The sequence below is a fragment of the Hyperolius riggenbachi genome, chromosome 2 (assembly GCF_040937935.1).
Source record: "Hyperolius riggenbachi isolate aHypRig1 chromosome 2, aHypRig1.pri, whole genome shotgun sequence".
NCBI lineage: Eukaryota > Metazoa > Chordata > Amphibia > Anura > Hyperoliidae > Hyperolius > Hyperolius riggenbachi.
The window spans coordinates 453729233-453740934 of NC_090647.1; positions in this window are offsets into that span (position 1 = coordinate 453729233).

Sequence of the window (11702 nt, forward strand, 5' to 3'; positions counted from 1 at the left end):
GTGAGACAGTGCAGTGCGACGGCCAATATAATTGCATGGCGAACGCTATGCATTGTGAACGTACCATTACGATATAATCGCATAGTGTTCGCCATGTGATGGACAATATAATCGCATGGAGAACAATATGTGATTATATTGTAACTAGTGACCTTAGACCGTTTAAAAACGGGCTAGGTCTGTCACTGCCGCGCGTGCACCTGCACGTCCTCAGCGCGTGCACTCGCACACACGCCCGCCCCTTCAGTGTCTCTGCGTCCCTCCCTGCACATGCGCAGTACAACAAAACACACACACAGGGACATGGGACACAGAGACACGTGGGTTTTATTATAGAGGATGGTACCTTCACATCAGCAGTGTGGCGCGGCACAGAATAATACAAGTCATGCTGTGTAGTATCAGACAACATGCACATTTACGGTTGCAATGAAGCATACTTTTTATGTACTGTGTACTTCATTGTATGCTTCACAACACACTAAAAGCACAGTACCACTCTTTTCCTCTTTTGCATTATGGTCTTGTTTTTGTTAAAGGACAGCTGAAGTTAGAGGGATATGGAGGCTGCCATATTTATTTCCTTTTAAGCAATACCAGTTGCCTGGCTGTCTTGTTGATCCTTTGCCTCTAATACATTTAGCCATAGAACCTGAACAAGCATGCAGCAGATCAGGTGTTTCTGACATTATTGTCAGATCTGACAAGATTAGCTGCATGCTTGTTTCTGCTGTGATACTGCAACCAAATAGACCAGAAGGGCTGCCAGGCAACTGGTATTGTTTAAAAGAAAATAAATATGGCAACCTCCATATCCCTCTCACTTTAGTTGTCCTTTAAAGTGAACCTGAACTGAATAAAATTATTTAACCATTTCAGCCCGCGGGTCTTTTTCATCTTATGCATCAAAGCAATTTTCACCTCCCATTCATTCGCCAATAACTTTATCACTAATTATCACAATGAATTGATCTATATCTTGTTTTTTCCACCACCAATTAGACTTTCTTTGAGTGGTACATTTTGCTAAGAATTATTTTTTTCTAAATGCATTTTCACAGGAATATTAAGAAAAAATTGAAAAAAATTCATCATTTCTCAGTTTTTGGCCATTATAGCTTTAAAATAATACATGCTACCATAATTAAAACCTATGTATTTTATTTGCCCATTTGTTCCGGTTATTACACCATTTAAATTATGTCCCTATCACAATGTATGGCACCAATATTTTATTTGGAAATAAAGGTGCATTTTTTCAGTTTTGCGTCCATCACTATTTACAAGCTTATAATTTAAAAAGTGTTCGTAATATACCCTCATCACATGCATATTAAAAAAGTTCAGACCTTTAGGTAACTATTTATGTTTTTGTTTTGTTTTTTATTGTAATTTTTTTTTCCATTAAAAATTTTATGTGGGTCATTTTTGGTGTGGGAGGTAAACAGTTAATTTCAAATGTAATAATGTGTGTTTATTTTATTAAAAAATGTATGTAGATATACAGTAGTTTTACTATTTGGCCACAAGATGGCCACAGTCAAATTGTTTTGTTTTAAACCTGTAAGCGCACCTCGGGAAACATTTTTTTTTAATATCAGAAAGATGGCGGCTTCTGATAAGAGGCCGTCGGTGTTTCTACCGGGGACCATTCATTGGTCTCCAGGCTAACGGCTGGCAACACGGGTGCACACAGCACCGCAATAGCAGCCGCCTGGATGTGACAATCACGTCCAGGCGGCTTAAATGATTGAACCAAACACAATGATGTACCTGCAAATGAATATTTTATACATACTTCGCCGTCAGTTCCTCTCAAAAGCTCACCATTTTCCTCTAGCAAGGATTTCTTACAGTTCTGACAAGATTTTGTCAGAACTGAAATATATCAGTTGCTGTCGGCTATAACTGAAAGGACAACTGATGAACAAGGTAATGTCCATGTTTCCCTATGGCTGTTGTGAGGTAATGGCCATTTTCAAAATGGAGGATGGAGAATTCCATTGATCACAGTGGACAAACAGGATGCGGGAAAGGAGAAAAAGATTGATGAGTGTTATAATTTAAGTAGGCCTCAGTTACTTGGCCTGAGTTTTATGTAAAAGGCTTGTCCGCAGTGTATGCCTTTAAAATAAATAGAGGTTTTGTGATGCAGGCAGAGGCATCTCAGGGTCTGCGTGTAGCAGAGGATACACGCAGATACTGAGAACATGTTCCTAAAAGAAGGCCATCGGACTACTCTGACCTTAACACTACACCACAGGAACAGAAAACATTGGCCATATTTACTAAACATCCACGTTCCTGCATATGGGTCAAATGCCTCATTGATTATTAATCAAGTAGGTGTGTATGATGACACCACGAGTGGGTCCACCAATAATCTGGTCTAGGGGGTGGCGAAGATGATGTCATATTTAACTCTTTTCTAGTCGGTATAAAAGGCTGAGGGAGCTACGAGAGCTCACTTCTGCTTCTTCCTTCCGCACTAGCTAGCAAGGCTGACTGGGACGACTTCTAAGCATGTTCTTCCTTTCTGTAATCTGATATAATGTATGCTGTACATAGGTAGTTTAGTGTAACATAGTTAGGAAGAAGGTACCTGATAGACTTCAGCAGGGAGTCTCATCACGAGCTTGTAACGCAACATGAAGATTGGCATAGCTAGGATATGATGACTGTATCTATCTGTCTTTCTATGACTTGAATAAATAACGTAAACATTGAAGAAGCCTGAGAAAGTCTATATCCTGTTTGCGGTGTGGAGAGTCAAGTGATCTCACAGTCTGTGAGACGATGGTGTCGAAGCAAGGTGATAAGAACAGTTTATAACAGTGGTGCCGAAACCCTTCCCTGCCTAGCAAAACAGGCAGACGGGGCCGGGGCCGAAGAAGGTGTTTTCAAGATAGTCCACAGCAAAACAAGCGGAATAGACGGACGCGGACTGTTAAGCTTATCAAGCTGATACTGATAAGCTGAGTGTGCGGGAGCCGAGCACACGGGCTGCAATTCGAGGATCAGCGGCGAAACTCTTGGACGTTACACTATAACTGCATGTGCACACAGTTACAAGCCTAAAAACCTGGGTCAGAAGGAACTCTCTGAGGCTACGGCTGCTCGCAACTGCCGCTGGAGATTGATCCGCTGTGGGGGAAGGTGGATGCCCCCACTGGCGTTCCGGAGTCCACAGAAGTTTCGTGGGAGGAAAAGTTGCGGAATGCTGATGAATTGCGAAGAATCTGCTGCTCAGGCAAGTTTGATTTACGTTGTGATTTGGCGTTATCTGTGTTGTATTTTGGTGTTATAACAAGGAGAGGATAATGTGGTCATATGTACATTCTGTGTTAAGTGCAGCATGGAGGCTGCGTGCTTTATTTTTTTTTGTTGTTCCTTCTTCTAGGTTGGTTTTGTTTTTCTTTCTCCCCGTCCAGAGACTGGGAGTGATGCCAGCTGCGTTTTAGCCTAGCAGAGAGCGCCCCACGGAAGAGATAGGGGGGGGCGGCTGTCGAGCAGGTGGAGGGGAGAGAAGAAAAACTTATAAACTGTTCTTATCACCTTGCTTCGACACCATCGTCTCACAGACTGTGAGATCACTTGACTCTCCACACCGCAAACAGGATATAGACTTTCTCAGGCTTCTTCAATGTTTACGTTATTTATTCAAGTCACAGAAAGACAGATAGATACAGTCATCATATCCTAGCTATGCCAATCTTCATGTTGCGTTACAAGCTCGTGATGAGACTCCCTGCTGAAGTCTATCAGGTACCTTCTTCCTAACTACGTTACACTAAACTACCTATGTACAGCATACATTATATCAGATTACAGAAAGGAAGAACATGCTTAGAAGTCGTCCCAGTCAGCCTTGCTAGCTAGTGCGGAAGGAAGAAGCAGAAGTGAGCTCTCGTAGCTCCCTCAGCCTTTTATACCGACTAGGAAAGAGTTAAATATGACATCATCTTCGCCACCCCCTAGACCAGATTATTGGTGGACCCACTCGTGGTGTCATCATACACACCTACTTGATTAATAATCAATGAGGCATTTGACCCATATGCAGGAACGTGGATGTTTAGTAAATATGGCCAATGTTTTCTGTTCCTGTGGTGTAGTGTTAAGGTCAGAGTAGTCCGATGGCCTTCTTTTAGGAACATGTTCTCAGTATCTGCGTGTATCCTCTGCTACACGCAGACCCTGAGATGCCTCTGCCTGCATCACAAAACCTCTATTTATTTTAAAGGCATACACTGCGGACAAGCCTTTTACATAAAACTCAGGCCAAGTAACTGAGGCCTACTTAAATTATAACAATCCCCCCTAAAACGGCTTGACCCGCAGATCCCAGCGTCTGAACCTCCCAGTACCTGGTTTCTTTTCTTTTATGTTTCACTTTTCGATGTTCGTGCTCACACAACTTCTCTGCTCTAGGCGATTACCCCTGGAAGAGAGAGAGCAAGACCTCTTGGTCTTCCTGTAACCAGGCTCTCTGGGGAGGCCCTACTTCTAAATCCCTCTATACCACATACTCCGCATTTGCGTCACTTACGTATCACTCACAAACTTGCATGACCACAGAAAAGTGAAACTCGTTTGGTTGTTACAAAACGGAGCAGTGCCAGGTGCCTTCTAAAAGAGCGCCTTTATACAATCAGCTCCATCACAGGTACTACTAAACCTATACCCGTAACCCTGTATATCCCTTAATTTGAAAATATAGGTTCCGGAGATTGTTTATGAGGCACCAATCTCTGGACCAGGTTAATTTGTTTTACGTAATTTTAACACGCAACCTCACCTGGATAATGATGCCTAAAGTTGTCATCCCCATCCAGACGACCAGTGGGTGTAGAAAGAACTTTGGAACTGCAGAGGCCCAGTCCGAGTGTCCCTGGAATATCACCAGCACCTTTGTCCACCAGGCCAGACTGGAACTCACCTGCTCATTTTTGTGTTCTACCTCGTGAAGATCACCTGTATCATGGTGAAATCTTACCTCTAACTTAGTGTACTGTTTGTTTAACCTTTGTAACAAAATGTGGTCGTCTTGGATCAAAACCTGTTCCCCTTTGTCCCATGTCGTGTTCTCTTTCAGGACGGGAACTACCCGTGAAACTTTGAACTTTAGATTTTTCTTACCAATTTGAAAAACAACGTCATCCAACCTGGATGACAGGATCCATATGGGATCTCCACTCACCCAATATGTTCCCCTTGGAAACTCCCCCTTATCGGAACAATTATGAGAATATACCTTGAATGTATCATTAGAACTTATGTTAAAAAAACCAAACCTTTCCTTCAGCCACCGGAACTATCGGTTGGGCTTCAGGGTGGATCTTTTGAATGGTAGTCTCGCATTCTGCGTTATTGAGCCTGCAGGCTTCTTCACTAAATTTGACTTGCCCCGGCCAACGCAGGTACTTCTGCAAGAATTGCCCGCATGAGGACAACTCTACTTGCTTCACCTCCCCGTCTAGCACCAAAAAAGGTTGACCTCTCAGGTCCTGGTGTAAGACACGGGTTGAGGTGGGAACTAAGGAAGTGGCGGTGCCTAAAGGAATGTTGCACCGTTTCCATTTGTTCACCCAAACATCTTGAAGCTGCCATGCAAAAGATCCTTCTCCAGAAAAATTAATATACCTCCCCTTGTCCAATCTCTCGCTGACAAAATATGTCCCCAGCTGTCCTGATTGGACCTCTTCCCCCCTTATGTCCTGAGGCACACTATGTACCTGAGGTCGGGAAGACTGTACTCTCTGCAATCGTTCGATTAAGAGTACCTCTTCACTTACCCAACTATCATGAGGATAAGCTGTTGCATATGGACTGTGTAATATCGTCCCCTGTTGTGACCCGTGTGGTGTGAATGGGGTTCCCTGTGTGAGCTTTCCCTCCCCCGGGACCGCTCTCCCCACCCTCTTTGTCACCTGGAAATGTGGCTTGATCTCGATTTTTACTTCTTGTTTCGAGAACCACCCACCCTCGGCTTTCCAGCCTTTACGTGTGTATAGTTGTTTCAGAGGCACTCTCTGTTGGTAGCTCCAGAGTGTGATGTTGTCCCCTGCGTCTCTCTGGTAAGAGAATTGACGCCTCCTGCTCGTTCCTCTCCAATCTGGAACCATCTCACTCTGCATAACCAAGACAAGGTACCCCTGAATCACACACTCCACCTTTTGCATGTACCCATTGTACTGCAATGTACTTTTTAACAAACCTTTGGATCGGTGCGTCGATTCTGGGAGTGTGGTACTCAATAGCAGATTTATACTGCCATTCAATTCCCACTGCCCGCACACCTGACCCTTCAGACCTTTCACCCACATTGTGCCATGAAATTTGTTTTCTCCTGGCACAAGTGCTCTTTCCCTCCATCCCTGCTTGGTCCATCTGTGCCAATCAGAGGGAGGTGTGAAAGGATCAGTACCTTTGTCACCCAACATCAACATGTTTGGGCCTTGCATTCTCATTAACCCCTTATTATACATGAGAATGTCCTCTCTTCGTTCTCCTAGGACGAAATGGCAACCTAGGATCACCATCAGCACGGTACTCTTCATTATAAAAGCACCACCTTGGGAAAGAAAAACATTAGCACTTTGCATTATGCTTGCTCAGACAGTTTTGTTAGTCTCTTTCCGATCTCCGAAATCTCGTGTTTTAGTCTCTTTCCAATTTCAGGAATGTCGTGTTTTAGTCTCTTTCCGATTTCAGGAATCTCGTGTTTCTCCAAACTTAGATTGGCATCTGGAACCTTTCGCTTATCCGACTGACATCTCCATCTTTGCTGCCAGCAATGCAGCTGTCTCAATTCCATATTGCCGAACACCTGAAATCGAAATACAAACAAATCAATTCTTATTAATGATTTGGGATTCGCCCTGCGGCTTGTACTCTGTACACTTTAAATTGATCAATATATATCGTAATTGATCTCGTTGTTTTATGGTTCTCATGAACTCTGTTTACTCTTATTGGTAGATTGGAGTTAAACTTCACCCCCCTACCTCAGTACTATCCTCAGTACTTACCTGTTTAAAATATGCTCCCGCGGACTTCACCTTTGGAAGCTCGCTTCACCTTTGGAAGCTCTCACCCCATTGCAGCTCACTCCACATCCCCCCTTATCTGTTCATGCGCGGCCGTCGCATGCACAGATTACGGATGCCACACCTGATGCTGCTTTGCAGGTGAGCCTGCAATGCACTTACTCATTATCGCATTTACTTATCTAGAACTTCATCGCGATACCAGCTCTGCTAGAAGTTCTGTGTGTTGTACCCTCTGATCAATGTTTGCCGTGCCACTACCTAGACTACCAAAAAAAAACGGCTGCCTCCCTGTAGGAAGGGGCACTTTATACTTAAACTACACAGGGTGCAGGGCTAAGCATACCAGCGTCACATGCCTGTATGCAGATCCCTGAATGCCCACATGGTAGGTAGTCACATGGCAAACATCGTACTGGTACACTATCACTCTGTACATGGCAATTCTATCATCTGTATAATTGCCCCATGAACTGCGGTCAGTTTTTGTTCTTTGTGCTACAATTGATAGGAGCTGGAAAAAAATATATTTGACCAATCAGTGGACGAAAAAAACGCACAAAAAAACGCCCCAGCCCAGCATAGACCTCTCAGTCAAGCTCTGGCCCTGTCCACGACAAAAACCGGTAAAAAACGTTACCGCTCTGCAGCAGCGGCGACGCCCTTTTTTCCAATGAGTAGACTACATGGGAGGTAAGTATATCCTGTGTATGTTTATTTTGACTTTTAATTTCTAGTTCAGGTTTATGTTTATTTTGACTTTAAATTTTCAATTCATGTTTGCATTAAACTACTCGAAATGGTTCAACATTGTCTGAGCAGAAAATGTATCCACCACAAAATCTGGACATTGTTTGGAGGTAATAGAATCTTAATACATACGTTGTGTTAGAGAGTTGTTTGCACGCTGTATATTACTGCATTAAAAAAAAAGTTTAATAACGTCTAGATTCAACCCAAATGTTCCAATGGTTTTCACATGGCGGAGGAACAGTCAGCATTGTGCAATAGGTGAAATCCATCCTGGCTGAAAATGTGTACATTCCACAAATGTTTATAGTAACAGTTTCCATCTTGTAGCTCCAGAGACGATAGTTGTGCATAAAGCCTTTTCTAGTGTGTAAAATGCATTATTGTCATTTTAAGTGCACTTAAGTAGACAAACACTTATGAAAGAGTCGCAATGCAACGGATATAGTGTGAAAGTAGCCTCAGACTAGAAACAAACAAGGCAGAAACACTAGCGTTTTGAAAACGCTGAACTTGCTGCATATTTTTCCAAAACACATCTAAGACGCACGTAATGTATGTCAATGGTGACGTATAGGTATAGCGTTTCAATTGCGTCTATGGAGACTGGCACACTTCACGCGATACGATGGGGTGCGCCGGAAGTATCAAAACTGCCACAACCCCGACACTAATGCTGCGTACATATTTGCGATAACGATCGTTCGTAAACACCAATTAACGATCGCTCGTCCGACAATTGCATAAAGTTCTTTCCGTTGCGACCAGAAGAGATCATTAAGGAGAGCGAGGAAAGTGCAATCATTGCACGAGCGAATTTTCCAACAAGTTGGATCCTATCGCGCGATCATCGCTGTTAAAGAAAGGTGTGTACAGCAATCGTGCGAGAATGATCGTTACAGAATGTAGTGGGCAACTGCGCATATAGCTAGAACCTACGTATTTCCGGTGTATTGTGTTTGGTAACGATCGTTCTGTGTATGAATTTTGAAAATAATTTGAATTTCTGCAATAACAATCGCTGTGCTACATTCTCAGTTGCCTAATTTGCATTTACTGCTCTGCTCGTCCAACTATCGTTCGTCGCAGAACTATCATCGCAGGTGTGTACGTACCATAAGTCTGCAGCGCATTACTGCACGATTCCTGCCTACTGCATCCATAGCCCCGCCCCCTAAACAAGAGGTCATAGGTGCTTTTCTAGGACCAATCAGAGAAGCAGCTGTGAACTCTTCCTTTAAGGGGCGGAGCTACGGATGAAAGAAGGAAATCAAGACACCGGGTAAGTATTTAAAGCGGAACTGAATAGTTAAAAAAAAAAAACTGTGTTTAGCTTACCTGGGGATTCTGCCAGCCACTTGCAGCCTTCCTGTCCTGCGCTGGTCCTCCACGATCCAGTGTTCTCCTGCTGCCAGTTAGTTTCGTTGATTCGGCAACTGCGCCTGTGCGCCCTGAGCCACGCGCATCTTTCTTCACGTTCTCGCCCGCAATAGTGTCCTGTGCTAATAGCGAAGAAAGATACGCGTGGCTTGGGGCACGCAGCAGGCGCAGTTGCCATCGACTTACAAGTCGACTGTAATGAAACTAGCTGGCAGTGGGACAACGGAGGATCGTGGAGAACCGGCGCGGAACAGGATGGCTGCAAGGGGCGGGCAGAAGCCCCAGGTACGTGAAACACTTTGTTTTGTTAACTATTCAGTTCCGCTTTAAAGTTTTATTTTAAACTGAATCGCTCGGCCCCCCCAAAGCGATGCATAATCGCTTTGATAAGCAATTTATGCAGCACAAGAATATGTTTACATGCAATACAAACATTTAACTTTACCTTTCATACTCTTAGGCCTGCAATCTACTACAAGTTGCAAATGGCAAATGCAAATGCTGGCATTTTGAATTAGCGATTTGTAAGCAATTTAATGAGCATTTTCTAGAGATTATGGTAGCGAGTTTAAAAAGTGTAAGATTTTTGCCAGCGATTGTGATTTGCAATTAGCGATTTCAACTATGATTGGTCGTTTTAAATTATTATTTTTTTTACAGTTTGCATGAACTTAAAATCACACACAAATCGCTGTGTGTAGCGATTCATCAGCGATTTGCCAGCGCTTCAATACTTTACATTGAAGCGCAAACGCTCCCAAAGTGCTGCATGTCCTGCAATTGCAATTTGGCTAATCGCAATTGCTACTGTGGAATTTGACAGATCCATTTTCATTGGCAGAACGCTAAGGGAAATGGCTAGCGTTTTAAAGTGATCCCTAAACGCTCAAAAGAACGCTCTAGCGGGTTCCAGCCCTTACTTAAAGCAGATCTCCAGCTTAAATGACTAAATGTAGAAGGCTACCTGTAATAAAAAGTTATAGTTACCTGAGCAGTCTTGTCCCTCAAAGCCGTCCCGAAGACCCCGCCTCCCCTTTCTCCCTGGACGAAAATGCTTTAAGCCAGAGATCCACTTTCAGGTGGCCATACATTAGAGGATGGCCAAAAGATCGACCATCAGATAGATCCCTCTCTGACTGAGGCTGGGATCACACTAAGCAGAAACGCTAGCGTTGTGTAAATTGCAGCGTTAATGCGTATAATGTTAAGTCAATGGGACGCATGAAAATACACATGCGTATGCGTTTTTTAATATGCGTTTTAAAAATGCTGGTTTTGTTGCATATTATCAAAAAGGCATAAAAAACGCACATAATGAAAGTCAATGTTGGCACAATGTATTGCGTTTTGCATGCATTTTTTTGTAAAAAAAAAAAAAAAAATGTTTTCTGATGTATTTCCGCTTACTACACTATACTGGGCTCTTGGTGTCCCCATTTTGTATTTCCGCTTCCTGTTGGCTTCCTAGTGATTTGCATAAAACACAAATAGAAAATGCATTAAAAATGTATACAAAACGCCAGAAAAATGCATGTGAGGGAAGAAAACGCGAATGCACATAAAAAGCACGTAACACGCAATAAAAACACACATAACAGAAAGCACAACCTTTCACGCACTGCCAGGTGTGCACCCAGCCTGAATCTGATCAGAGAGGAATCTATTACCTGCCCGAAAAGGAGGAGGATACTTAAGGTGCGTACACACATGCGACTATAGTCGTTTGAAACGCAGCCAACGACCATTAAGTCTAACGACGGACAAGCTAGATCGTTAAAAACTAACAATCTAGCTTGGCGGATTTTTTCCAACGACGATTGTTTGCAAAAGTAGTACATCGTTGGAAACGGTCGTTCATACTAGGCTTGACATGCACATTTCACTATTTCTCCATGGAACTTTTCATTTTTATACGCAGGCGCAATAGTTGCTTTTACGTGATGTAACGTTCGTTCTAACGATGTGATCGTTACCTTTTAAAACTAACTTTACTTAGGTCGTTCTTTCGTCAATTGAAAGTTCGTTTGTCGTTGACAATGAACGATTGTTGTCGCATGTGTGTACGTAGCTTCAGCCTAGTGGAGTGCGAAGAATGAGATACAGGCGATGGCATGCTGGCAAGGACGGACCGAGGACTCCCCAACAGACTCCACTAGTTACACAGGCGCCCTGCCTTTTAAAGAAGGGGGAAGCGGCCGTTGGGGAGTCTTCTGTCCTTTTTTCCAGCATGCCATTGTCCATATGGCTATCATTCATAAAGCATTCCCGCATGTGGTAATGCTCAAAACAGCTGACTTTACTGACCACTTAGCAAAATGTCGATTCATAAAAGCTGTTACCGCATGAAAAGCTGAAGTTACCGAGCAGTGAGGTAAATTACCGCCTTGTGCAATGATTATCTCAACATGTCACTAAATGTCAATTCATAAAGATTTGAGCAGGCGGTATTAGGACGGAGAATACTGCTTGCTTTGAAGATGCAATAAGGGTGCAGATAACAGCAAAGTTAGGCCTCCTTTCCAC